This window comes from Pongo pygmaeus, chromosome 21 (genome assembly GCF_028885625.2).
Source record: "Pongo pygmaeus isolate AG05252 chromosome 21, NHGRI_mPonPyg2-v2.0_pri, whole genome shotgun sequence".
NCBI lineage: Eukaryota > Metazoa > Chordata > Mammalia > Primates > Hominidae > Pongo > Pongo pygmaeus.
In genome coordinates, this window is record NC_072394.2 from 31,949,506 (window position 1) to 31,963,836 (window position 14,331).

Sequence of the window (14,331 nt, forward strand, 5' to 3'; positions counted from 1 at the left end):
ACGAGTATGTGGCAGTCCGAAAAACCCATGAAGAGGTAAATTGTACACAGAAACTAGCAAGGATTGCCCTAACACAAGAAATCCTAAGGAGGGGAATTAATCAGACCAAAGAGGGCATGGTTACCCAAGGAACCACACGTTCAAGAAGTAAAAGGCCAAAGAGGCTGTAGCAGAGCCAAGGGGAGTGTGCTGGAAGATGCCAGGCATGCCAGGCCGCCTGCACGTGAAGAAAGTTGTTGATCTGTTGTCTGGAAACAATGGGGTTATTAGGCGACGGGCAGAGGGAGGATCATACCTGATTAATAGGGACTTTTCCTCTCTGGGCTGAGAGTTTGTGTGTCCGTCTCACTCAGTGGCATCCCAGGAACCCAGAATAGCACTGTACGTAATAGGTGCTCAATAGGGTACCGGCCTGGGTGAACGGGGGGACGGGCCTCTGTGGCCAGATGGACCACACAGGGCCACACCTCCAGCGGCAACCCACATCCACGGCCCCCATATCACAGAGCGTCCGCAGCAGGGGAGGGAGGGAGGGAGTCCCAGGGCTGCCCCGCAGACCGCCTCTGCCCTCTGGGTCACCACGCGGCTGCCAGCCTCCTGCCCAGGCTCGGACTCCCAGGGGCCTTGAGAAACCGAGAAGCCGCCTCCTCCCCGGTGGGCGACGTCACAGGACAGGGACTCTTAACAGAAGTCTCCCTACTCAGCACTCATCTCCCGCGGCGGGCGGCACCGGGCTCTGGAAGTGCCGAGACTTTGTTTTTTCAAGAGACAGGGTCTCGCTGTATTGCCCACGCTGTCCTTGAACTCCTGAGCTCAAGTGATCCTGCCACCTCAGCCTCCCTGGTAGCTGGGACTACAGGTGCATGCCGTCGTGCCTGGTTACTAGAGGGACTTATACACACACACACACGCACACACACACACACACACATTAAAAAACCTACTAAACTACTTTTTAGAGAAGTTTTAGGTTCACAAAAAGATTGAACAGAAAGTACAGGGAGTTCCCATATACCCCCTTGGTGTTGTACACTCTATGGATGTATAATGACATGCATCCACCATTGCAGTATTGTACAGAATAGTTTCACTGTCCTAAAAATCTGTGTGCTCCACCTAGTCCAGCCTCTCTTTTTTTTTCCTTTTTCTTTTTCTTTTCTGAGATGGAGTATTGCTCTGTCACCCAGGCTGGAATGCAGTGGCGCAATCTCGGCTCCCTGTAACCTCTCCCTCCTGGGTGTAAGCGTTTCTCCTGCCTCGGCCTCCTGAGTAGCTGGGATTACTGGCACGTGTCACCATGCTTTGCTAATTTTTATATTTTTAGTAGAGACGGGGTTTCACCATGTTGGTCAGTCTGGTCTTGAACTCCTGATCTCGGGTGATCACCCTGCCTCTGCCTTCCAAAGTGCTGGGATTACAGGCATGAGCCACTGCACCCAGCTGACTAAACCTCTTTTCTTTGTAAATTACCCAGTCTCAGGTATTTCTTTATAGCAGTGTGAGAACAGACTAATACAGTATGTATTATACATAAATGCAGCTGGTCTTCCTAAGGATGGTTGCCCCTTAAAGGAAAGCTCAGTTTCGTCCAGCAGTTTCCCATAATTTTAGAATTTCCTTTTCAAAAGTGTCCAAGGCTAGGACAGTGTATCAGGTCAAAGTATGTTGCTTTGTGAGCATCACTCCACAAAGTGTCACCAGTGAGTCATGAGTCCCTCTCCTGCATGTAACAACTGTTCATGCAATTCTCTTCAGGAGAATTGAACTCATCTTCATGTTTCCTTTGGTTTTGAACAAACAGGAATTGGTCACAAATGAAACTACAAGTCTGAATTTCATGCAATAGGGAACAGCTACAATTTTAACAGCATGCTATGTAATTTTAGGCCAAAAGAAATGAAACTACTTATGCTAGACTGCCAATGCTACGACCTGGAACACCTGCTGTGAAATAGCAGCAGAGGAGACAGTTATCTTTTGTTTTATTCCTGAAACCAGAATCTCCTGCCCATAGACAGAGATCAAAACCTCCATTCTAAAGAGAGGCAGTTGGAGAGAACAGCTCAAATAAAGGCAAAACCTCACCAAAAAAGAAAAGGAGATCTGATTTCAGGAGGACTCACCATTTTGCACCCTGTGAAACCTCTGGAGTCTGAGGAACATAGTGCATCAATGCTGGTACCAAGCACTAAGCCCAAGAGGGAAGGCAGCATGTTCAGTGTTGGGAGGTCCCTCTGAATCCTGCTAACTATAGCAGACATGTCTACCTAAGAGAAGAAGCTTAGATAAAGTTAATATAAGTAGAAGGTCTATTTGAGCCAAATTTGAAGACTGTAACCCAGGAAACATCTCCAAGTCACTTTGGAGAATAAAGAACAGACTCGAGCTTTTAAGGAAAAAGGACAAACCAGGGGAGGGGATGATTACAAAAGTTTTTGTCAGGAATTCTCATTGCTTTACAAAAATAACATTGATTAGTAACCTTTATACATTATTTAACTATAGAGTATGACTTATAGTGTCCGCATGTGGCATTGTTACATTAAATTGTAGCTACCTGGGGCATTAGTCAGTCTAGAGTCCACATGGCAAGCAGCCTCAAGAGATGGTTACTTAGCTGAAGGAGGGAAGTGGGACATGACTGCTTTCTCATTCCAGTGCCTCTCTGGGCCTGATAATTGAAGGGGGCATCGCATTCCTCAGATTAAAAGGTTTTTGTGCAATTTATATTACAATACGGATGTACCCAGAATTTATGGAATTACCCTTTACTTTTTCCTGCTGTGTATTGTTTTTAAATCATTATGTAATCTAAGGGTAGCATTATGCTTTCTGTCAGGCCTCGAGCCCAAGTTCAGCCATCATATCCCCTGTGCACGAATACATCCAGAAGGCCTGAAGCAAATGAAGAATCACAAAAGAAGTGAGAATGGCCGGTTCCTGCCTTAACTGATGACATTTCACCATTGTGATTTATTCCTGCCCCAACTTAACTGAGTGATTAATCTTGTGAAATTCCTTCTCCTGGCTCAGAAGCTCCGGCACTGAGCACCTTGTGACCCCCACCCCTGCCTGCAAGAGAAAAAACCCCTTTGACTGTAATTTTCCATTACCCACCCAAATCCTATAAAACAGCCTCACCCCATCTCCCTTTGCTGACTTTCTTTTCAGACTCAGCCTGCATGCACCCAGGTGATTAAAAAGCTTTATTGCTCATACAAAGCCTGTTTAGTGGTCTCTTCACACGGACGCGCATGACATTTGGTGCCATGACTCCGATCGGGGGACCTCCCTTGGGAGATCAATCCCCTGTCCTCCTGCTCTTTGATCTGTGAGAAAGATCCACCTATGACCTCGGGTCCTCAGACCAAGCAGCCCAAGGAACATCTCACCAATTTTAAATCGGGTGGGTGGCCTCTTTTTACTCTCTTCTCCAACCTCTCTCACCATCCCTTAACCTCTTTCTCCTTTCAATCTTGGCACCACCCTTCAATCTCTCCCTTCCCTTAATTTCAGTTCCTTTCCTTTTCTGGTAGAGACAGAGGAGATGCGTTTTATCCATGAACCCAAAACTCCGGCGCCAGTCACAGATTTGGGAAGACAGTCTTTTCTTGGTGTTTAATCACTGCGGGACGCCTGCCTGATGATTCACCCATGTTTCAGAGGTGTCTGGTCACCGCAGGGACACCTGCCTTGATCCTTCACCTTAGTGGCAAGTACCACTTTGCTGGGGCACAAGTATCCCCCACCCATTCTCTCCATGTCTCTACCCTCTCTTTTCTCTGGGCTTGCCTCCTTCACTATGGGCAACCATCCACCCTCCATTCCTCCCTCTTCTCCCTTAGCCTGTGTTCTCAAAGACTTAAAACCTCTTCAACTCACACCTGACCTAAAACCTAAACATCTTATTTTCCCCTGCAATGCCACTTGACCCCAAAACGAACTCAACAACGGTTACAAATAGCCAGAAAACGGCACTTTTAATTTCTCCATCCTACAAGATCTAGATAATTCTTATCATAAAATGGGTAAATTGTCTGAGGTGGCTGACATCCAGGCATTCTTTTACACATCGGTCCCTCCCTAGTCTCTGTTCCCAATGTGACTTATCCCAAATCCTCCTTCTTTCCCTCCCGCCTGTTCCCTCAGTCCCAACCCCAAGCAGTGCTGAGTCTTTTCAATCTTCCTTTTCTACTGACCCATCTGACCTCTCCCCTCCTCCCCAGACTGCTCCTCTTTAGGTTGCTCCCCACCAGGCTAAATCAGGCTCTGATTCTTCCTTGGCTTCTGCTCCTCCACCTTATAATCCTTCTATCACCTCCCCTGTTCACACCCGGTTCAGCTTACAGTTTCATTCTGAGACTAGCCCTCCCCCACCTGCCCAACAATTTCCTCTTAGAGAGGTGGCTGGAGCTGAAGACATAGCCAGGGTACATGTGCCTTTTTCTCTATCAGACCTCTCTCAGATCAGCCAGTGTTTAGGCTGTTTCTCATCAGACCCCACTAAATATATACAGGAATTCCAATATCTAACTCTGTCCTACAATTTAACCTGGAGTGACTTAAATGTCATCCTAACTTCTACCCTATCCCCAGACGAATGGGAAAGAGTTTTTTCTCTAGCCCAATCTCACGCTGACAAGTGCTGGTTTCATGAGCCAGACCTCCAGGAAGGCATTAGAGCAGTTCCCCAAGAGGATCCCCAATGGAACTATCAGGCAGATTCCCCAGGTATAGCTAGGTGAGATTACATAATTTCCTGCCTAGTTGAAGGGTTTAAAAAGGAGCTTACAAAGCTGTTAAAGAACAGTTAAAGAACAAAGCTTAAAGAAACTACCCAAAGTAAAAATGAAAACCCAGCCCAGTTCATGGCTTGTTTGGCAGCAACCTGAGATGCTTTACAGCCCTAGACCCTGAAAGGTCAGAAGGCCATCTTATTCTCAATATGCATTTTATCACCCAGTCAGCTCCTGACATTAAAAAAAGCTTCAAAAATTAGAATCTGGCCCTCAAATCCCACAAAAGGAATTAACTCACCTTGCCTTCAAGGTGTACAATAATAGAAAAGAGTTGCAATTACTTGCCTCCCCTGTGAGAGAAACCCCAGCCACATCTCCAATACACAAGAACTTCAAAACGCCTAAGCCACAGCAGTCAGGTATTCCTTCAGGACCTCCTCCCTCAGGATCTTGCTTAAAGTGCCAGAAATCTGACCACTGGGCCAAGGAATGCCTGCAGCTCAGGATTCCTCCTAAGCTGTGCCCCATCTGTCTGGGACTCCACTGGAAATCGGACTGTCCAATTCACCAGGCAGCCACTTCCAGAGCCCCTGGAACTCTGGCCCAAGGCTCTCTGACTGACTCCTTCCCAGATCTTCTTGGCTTAGTGGCTGAAGACTGACGTTGCCTGATCACCTCGGAAGCCTCCTGGACCATCACAGATGCTTTGGGTAACCCTTACAGTGGAGGGTTATGTCCGTCCCCTTCTTAATCAGTATGGAGGCTACCCACTCCACATTACCTTATTTTCAAGGGCCTGTTTCCCTTGCCTCCATAACTGTTGTGGGTATTGACGGCCAGGCTTCTAAACCTCTTAAAAACTCCCTAACTCTGATGCCAACTTGAACAAAAATTTTTATGCACTTCTTTTTAGTTATCCCCACCTGCCCAGCTCCCTTATTAGGTTGAGACATTTTAACTAAATTATCTCCTTCCCTGACTATTCCTAGGCTACAGCCACACCTCATTGCTGCCCTTTTCCCCAGTTCAAAGCCTCCTTCACATCCTCCCCTTGTATCTCCCCACCTTCATCCACCATTTTGGGACACCTCTACTCCCTCCTTGGTGACCAATCATGCACCCCTTACCATCCCACTAAAACCTAATCACCCTTACCTGATCAATGCCAGTATCCCATCCCACAGCACGCTTTAAAAGGATTAAACCCTGGTATCACTTGCCTGTTACAGCATGGCCTTTTAAAGCCTATAAACTCCCCTTGCTTTTCCCCCATTTAACTGTCCAAAAACTGGACAAGTCTTACAGGTTAGTTCAGGATCTGCACCTTATCAACAAAATTGTCTTGCCTATCCACCCCATGGTGCTAAACTCATATACTCTCCTATCCTCAATACCTCCCTCCACAACCCACTATTCTGCTCTGGATCTCAAACATGCTTTCTTTACTATTCCTTTGTAACTTTCAGCCCAGCCTCTCTTCACTTTCACTTGGATTGACCCTGACACTCAACAGGCTCAGCGAATTACCTGGGCTGTACTGCTGCAAGTCTTCACAGACAGCCCCCATTACTTCAGTCAAGCTCAAATTTATTCCTCATCCATTACCTACCTCAGCATAATTCTTCATGAAAACACACATGCTCTCCCTGCTGAGCATGTCCGGCTAATCTCTCAAACCCCAACCCCTTCTACAAAACATCAACTCCTTTCCTTCCTGGGCATGGTTGGATACTTTCACTTTGGATACCTAGTTTTACCATCCTGACTAAACCATTATATAAACTCACAAAAACAAACCTAGCTGACCCCATAGATCCTAAATCCTTTCACCACTCATCTTTCCATTCCTTAAAAACAGCCCTAGAAGCTGCTCCCACACTAGCTCTCCCTAACTCATCCCAACACTTTTCTTTACACACAGCTGAAGCACAGGGCTGTGTGGTTGAAATTCTTACACAAGAGGCAGGACCGTGCCCTGTAGCCTTCCTATCCAAACTACTTGACCTCACTGTTTTAGGCTGGCTCCCACATTATTCCAGATACCACACCTGACCCCCATGACTGTATCTCTCTGATCCACCTGACATTTACTCCATTTCTCTATATTTTCTTCTTTCCTGTTCCTCATCCTGATCACACTTGGTTTATTGATGTCAGTTCCACCAGGCCTAATCGCCACTCACCAGCAAAGGCAGGCTTTGCTATAGTATCTTCCACATCTATCATTGAGGCTACTGCTCTGCCCCCTCCACTACCTCTCAGCAAGCCAAACTCATTGCCTTAACTCAGGCCCTCACTCTTGCAAAAGGACTACATGTCAATGTTTATACTGACTCTAAATATGCCTTCCATATCCTACACCACCATGCTATTATATGGGCAGAAAGAGGTTTCCTCACTACGCAAGGGTCCTCCATCATTAATGTCTCTTTAATAAAACTCTTCTCAAAGCCACTTTACGTCCAAAGGAAGCTGGAGTCATTCATTGCAAGGGCCATCAAAAGGCATCAGATCCCATCACTCAGGGCAACACTTATGCTGATAAGGTAGCTAAAGAAGCAGCTAGTGTTCCAACTTCAGTCCTTCACAGCCAGTTTTTCTCCTCATCAGTCACTCCCACCTACTCTGCCACTGAAACTTCCACCTATCAATCTCTTCCCACACAAGGCAAATGGTTCTTAGACCAAGGGAAATATCTCCTTTCAGCCTCACAGGCCCATTCTATTCTGTCATCATTTCATAACCTCTTCCTTGTAGATTACAAGCCACTATCCCCCTTCTTAGAACCTCTCATATCCTTTCCATTGTGGAAATCTATCCTCAAGGAAATCACTTCTCAGTGTTCCATCGGCTATTCTACTAGTCCTCAGGGATTGTTCAGGCTCCCTCCCTTCCCTACACATCAAGCTTGGGGATTTGCCCCTGCCCAGGACTGGAAAATTGACTTTACTCACATGCCCCCAGTCAGGAAACTAAAATACCTCTTGGTCTGGATAGACACTTTCACCGGGTGGGTAGAGGCCTTTCCCACAGGGTCTCAGAAGGCCACTGCAGTCATTTCTTCCCTACTGTCAGACGTAATTCCTCGGTTTGGCTTTCCCACCACTAAACAGTCTGATAATGAACTGGCCTTTTATTAGTCAAATCACTCAAGCAGTTCTCAGGCTCTTAATATTCAGTGGCTCCTGGTTTTATCTCAAACTGCCACCCTTAAGTCTCTCTTAAAGTGGATAAATGATTTTTGCTGACAGGGTACACTCCAATACTTTCACCCTGATGAAGTCCTATTCTTTACTTTTATACTCACTCTTACTCTTGTTCCCATTCTTATGCCACCCTCTACCTCTCCTCAGCTATCTCCACCACACTATCAATCTCACTCACTCTCTCCTAGCCATTTCTAATCCTTCTTTAACAAACAATTGCTGGCTTTGCATTTCTCTTTCCTCCAAAATTGCTGAGGTCTCAACTTAACTCACTGCTAAAAAAAGAGGACTCTGTATATCTTTAAATGAAAAGTGTTTTTACCTAAATCAATCTGGCCTGGTGTATGACAACATAAAAAAACCCAAGAATAGAGCCCAAAAAACTTGCCAACCAAGCAAGTAATTACACTGAACCCCCTTGGGCACTCTTTAATTGTAGATGTCCTGGGTCCCCCAATTCTTAGTCCTTTAATACCTGTTTTTCTCCTTCTCTTATTCAGACCTTGTGTCTTCCGTTTAGTTTTTCAATTCATTCAAAACTGTATCCAGGCCATCACCAATCATTCTATATGACAAATGTTTCTTCTAACAACTCCACCATATCACCCCTTACCACAAAATCTTCCTTCAGCTTAATCTCTCCCACTCTAGGTTCCCATGCTGCCCCTAATCCCGCTCGAAGCAGCCCTGAGAAACATAGCCCATTATCTCTCCATAACACCCCCTAAAAATTTTTGCTGCCCCAAAACTTCAATACTATTTTACGTTATTTTTCTTATTGATATAAGAAGACAAGAATGTCAGGCTTCTGAGTCCAAGCTCAGCCATCATATCCCCTGTGACCTGCATGAATACATCCAGATGGCCTGAAGCAAGTGAAGAATCACAAAAGAAGTGAAAATGGCCGGTTCCTGCCTTAACCGATGACATTCCACCGTTGTGATTTGTTCCTGCTCCACCTTAACTGAGCAATTAACCTTGTGAAATTCCTTCTCCTGGCTCAGAAGCTCCCCCACAGTGACCTCCACCCCTGCCTGCAAGAGAAAAACCCCCTTTGACAGTAATTATCCACTACCCACCCAAATCCTATAAAACAGTGCCACCCCCATCTCCCTTCACTGACTGTTTTCGGACTCAGCCTGCCTGAACCCAGGTGATTAAAAAACTTGACTGCTCACACAAAGCCTGTTTGGTGGTCTCTTCACAGGGACGTGTGTGACACTTTCTAAACCTAACACTTGCTCAGTACATAAGTGTTAACGTACATTTTCATTTCCATCTTGGCTTTGTGGGTGCCTAAATCAGCAAATCTCTCCTTTCCTCCTTTTTCTTTTTTTTTTTTCTTCTTCCTATTTTGGGATTATTGCCTCTGAAAGCTATGTCTTTAGTTTTGTCTCTGGTTAATAAGAGGAAAAGGAGAAACAGGATAGCACCTCTAGGCAGTAGCCTGTCTCTGGGATGGCCCTGATGACTCCAATATAATCAGTCCATCCCCCTCCCTTTTCTTTTCTCTTCAGCAAATATTTTATTTATTTATTTATTTACTTTGAGATAGGGTCTCATTCTGTCACCCAGGCTTGAGTGCAGTGGTACGATCATGGCTTACTGCAGCCTCCTCCTCCCAGGCTCTGGTGATCCTCCCACCTCAGCCTCCTAAGTAGCTAGGACTATAGGCATGGTCTACCATGCCTGGCTAATTTTTTGTATTTTTTTTTTTTGTAGAGACAGAGTTTTGCCATGTTGCCCAGGATGCAAAATATTTTAGAATGACTTGCATTTATGAGTGGATACAGGTTTCCCCACTCTCTTTGGATATTTACCTGACAAGCCCCTGGTAGTCCTGAGTGGCTTCCTGTCCTGATTTATAATCTCAAGTGATCTAAGAAACCTCAAGCATCTTAGGGGGAGTGGGATCAAAGTGCCCCTTCCCACTTTTCTCTGCTTTTTAAAAACATTGAGGCACCTATATCCATGGATGAGATCTGAGATAGCCAATGGAGTTGGGATATGAAAGCAACAGCAGCAAGGGATGCAACAGAGAAGCTCTCACCAGCCCTGGAGGCACAGAGCTTTATGAGGTGCTGTGGAGGACTCTCTGAGAAAGGAGGGCTGCCTGACACCAAGAGAGAAGAGAAGAAATTACAAATGGTCCCTGACTTACAATGATTTGATTTCTAAGTTTTTACTTTCCGATGGCATGCAAGTGATACATTCAGCAAAAACCACACTTCCAGTACCCATACAACCATTCTTTCACTTTCAATACAGTATTCAATAAATTACAGGAGATATCCAATACATTTTTATCAAGTAGTCTTTGTGTAGATGATTTTGCCCAACTCTAGGCTAATTTAAGTTTTGAGCGTGTTTAAGGTAGGCTAGGCTAAGCTATGATGTTCAGTAGGTTAGGTATGTTAAATGCATTTTTGACTTACAATATTTTCAAGTTAGGATGGGTTTACTGGGATATAACCTCATCACAAGCTGAGAAGCATTTGTGTTGTTGTAATTCAACAACACATTGAACAGTGGGGAGAGGGCCACCCACCCAAGCTGTAGCCCACTGGACTCCTCAACTTGTCTTTATTGCTTAGACTGGAACAGAGTGATATACACTCAGCACCAAAGAAGATCTCCATTCTATCAGCAGGAGTTCTTCTTCAAATCAAAATCACTCCGAAGTACACTGAGAAATAGCCAATCCACATAGCCCAGTAACTTCAGATCCCTGGCAATGATAGTTTAAGTATCCCCTTCCTGCTGGAATCATGGATAGAAAGTGGTATCCTGGGGTGTGTTATTGAGATTGGGACAGGATCCACACTATAGAATGGAAAGTCTTGCCAGAAACACAAAGTAGTGCACATCTTGCCAGCAGGATATAAAGTCGTCTCTATTGGTGGAGCCAATCAGGATAGCAAAATAGTGAGCCATGAGCAATTAAAAAACATCCCCTGGGAACTTTCTACCCATTTTAAATGATCCATTCTCATCACCAGTTGTGTTGTAAATGGTGGAGTAAGTGTCACTGGTGGGATCTTTGGGGATTATTCCAACACAGTTGCAGAAGTCATACTTGAAGAGACATATAAAATTAAATGATTTATTTTACTCATAGTTCCTAGAAGGTGAAGCATGACATGCCACACAGGGAGCCATTTAGAAGGAGCTCCTAGAGAAAGGGCTCAAGTCAGCAGGTGGGGAGATGAGACTGGGTGGACCCCTGGGAAAATGCCTTTATTAGGAGTCACAGTAAAGTACACAAGCAAATGGCATGAGGGAATTTCACTGGTGTGTTTGAATATCACTAGGTTACAGTAGAGGAGGGCAAGAACTGGTGTCAGGGACCAGCCTTATCACACTGGCACCTCATTGCCTGGGCAGGGGGCTCACAGCCTGTTTGTGGGGACATCAAGGCATGAGAAAAATATGAAGCTCTAAAATTTTACACCACAACCGAAAATATTTATTTCTTCAGACAATTTTGAGGTATTATGTTGCATCCTTTCATTTCAACCTAAAGAACTCCCTTTAAGATTTCTTGTAGGGCAGGTCTAGAGGAGATGAACTCTGTCGGCTTTTGTGTATCCAGGAATATCTCGATTTATCCCATATTTTTGAATGATGGTCTTATCAGGTATAGAAGTCTTAGTTGATGGCTTTTTTTTTCTTTCAGAACTTTCAACATAACATCCCACTGCCTCTGGCCTCCAATGCTTCTGATAAGAACTCAGCCAACAATCTTACTGAGGAGCTCTTGTATGTGAGGAATGGCTTCTCTCTTGCTGCTTTCAAGATTCTTTGTTTCATTTTAGCTTTCAATAGTTGGATTATAATATATCTTAGTGTGGGTCTCTGAGTTTATCTTACCTGGCATTTGTTCAGCAACTTATATTTGTAGATTCACATATTTAATCAACTTTGGGAGGACTTTGGATATTATTTCTTCAAATAACCATCTTCTCCTTCCTCTCTGTTTCTCTTCCTCTTCTGTTATTCTCATAATGTGTATGTTCATCCACTTAGTGGTATCCCATAAGTCCTTCAGGTTCTGTTCCTTTTTCTTTGTTCTTTTTTGTCTTTCTATCCTGTAGACTCAATAATTTCATTTCAAGTTTTCTGGTTCTTTCTTCCTCCTGCTAAAATCTATTATGAAACTCCTCTAGTGAATGTTTCATTATCATGACTTTCAGCTCTTATATTTCTGTTTGGTTCTATTTTAATATTTTTTATCTCTTGGCTGATGTTCTCATTTTGTTAATACATCTTTTCCTAATTTCCTTTAGATTTTTGTCCATGTTTTCCTTTAGCTATTTGAGCATTTTTTAGATGGAATTTTGCCCTTGTTGCCCAGGCTGGAGTGCAATGGTGTGATCTTGGCTCACTGCAACCTCCGCCTCCCAGGTTCAAGTGATTCTCCTGCCTCAGCTTCTCTAGTAGCTGGTGTGTTTTTAGTAGAGATGGGGTTTCACTACATTGGGCAGGCTGGTCTTGAACTCCTGACCTCTGGTGATCCACCCACCTCAGCCTCCCAAAGTGCTGGGATTACAGGCATAAGCCACCACACCTGGCTTTCTTTGAGCATTTTAAGACAGTTGTTTTAAAGTCTTGGTCTAGTATCAGGATGGGACCAATATATTGCAAGAGTCCTTATAAGTAGGAGGCAGGAGAGTAAGAGTTAAAGAAAGACATGTGATAATGAAAGCAAGATGTTGAAGTGATGGAAAGATGAAACTGTGAAAAAAGGAAGGTGAACAACCTCTAGAACTGGACAGGTAAGAGACAGAAGCCTAAAAATATTATCTCTACTGATACCTGTTTAGATTGTATATATTTAAAAGTGCTTTGAGATATATATAGGTAGATAGATATTGTTACAGTCAAGCAAATGAACATAACCATCATCTCAAATAGTTACCTTGTTTTGTGTGTATGCCAAGTGCATCTAAAATCTTATCTTTTAGTAAAAATTGTGAGAACAATTCAATATTATTAACTAGGGTCTTCATGTTGTACATAACATCTGTAGAGTTTTTCATCCTAACTATCTGCAATTTTGTATCTTTCGACCTACATCTCCCCGTAACCTTCCCCAACCCTACTCCAGGAAACCAAAGTTTTATTCTCCACCTTTGCATATTTGAGTTCTTTTCTTTTTTCTTTGTTACAGCTCAACAATTCCAATTTTGTACTTGTGACCACCAGAAGTGTACAATAATACATTTCTATTGTTGTGGTACATAAATTTAGTAGTAATTTGTCACAGCATTGTTAGGAATCTAATGTAATGTGATTATGCTATGGCTAAAAAATTTCAGGGCTTAAAAAATGTTTTATTTCTTATTTAAGCCATATGTTCATTGTGCGTTGAGAGTCACGTATTTCATAGTCGCTCAGAAATCCAAAGTGAGGAAGTAGCTTCCATCAGAGCCTTGTGGGTCTTTGTGGAAGGGAGCAGTTGATCCACAGAGGCTTTTGCCGTTAAATGCACAGACCACAATTATACCCATCACTTCTGCTCGCAACTCAATGGTCTAAAGAAGTCACATGGCCCTACCCAATGCAATGATTCAGAAAAAGCAACACTCCATGTGGCCAAAAAGTAGAGAGACAAATATTTGGCAAAGCATGACATTTCCAAGGAGGGTTCAGGAGTTCTACTCAGGTCCTCAACCTCATGCTCTACCATTAAACTGGACCTGACTCTGCCACAGTGTTCTCACTTGTAATACAGTCTCATGTTACAGGCTTGTTGTGAGGGTTAAATGAGATAATACATGCAGTGTGCTGAGCTCAAGGCCCACTCCTGGTGTATACTCAGTCAATGAAAGTCATTGATAAACACTTTAGAAAACATAAGCATCACATAAGGATGAATAAATGACTGTTTTGTGTTTCCCTGCAGGAGCGGCAGGTGAGGAGGAGCTGCAGGTGATTCAGCCTGAGAAGTCAGTGTCGGTCACAGATGGAGGTTTGACCACTCTGTGACTTCCCTTTGCCCTGTGGGGCCCATCAGGTGGTTCAAAGGAACTGAAACAGGGCAGGAACTAATCTACAGTTCAAAAGAAGGCCACTTTCCCAAGATAGCTTGCATTTTAGACATCACAAAGAGAAACAATACAGACTTTTCCATGTGCATCACTAGCATCACAAGAGCCAACACTGGCACCTACAACTGTGTGAAGTTCTGGAAAGGGGGCCCTGACATGGAGCTTAAATCTGGACCAGGCACTGAGTTGTCTGTGCATAGTGAGTACAGTGTGGGCCTCCTTCGTCCCCTGGTGTGTGACAATAAGTCAATAGTAACACCTTCCATTCATTGAGCAACAATCAGGTGTGGTGGTGGGTGCTCATTTTCATGATCTGGTGTCACCCCCTTCTACAGA

The 14,331-nt window shown here is 44.1% G+C and overlaps 1 pseudogene; it reads left to right on the forward strand.

Annotated features, from left to right (window-relative positions):
* The first annotated feature begins 446 nt into the window (after positions 1-446).
* LOC129021571 (signal-regulatory protein beta-1-like) overlaps positions 447-14,331 on the forward strand; it is a 63,886-nt pseudogene continuing 50,001 nt past the window's right edge.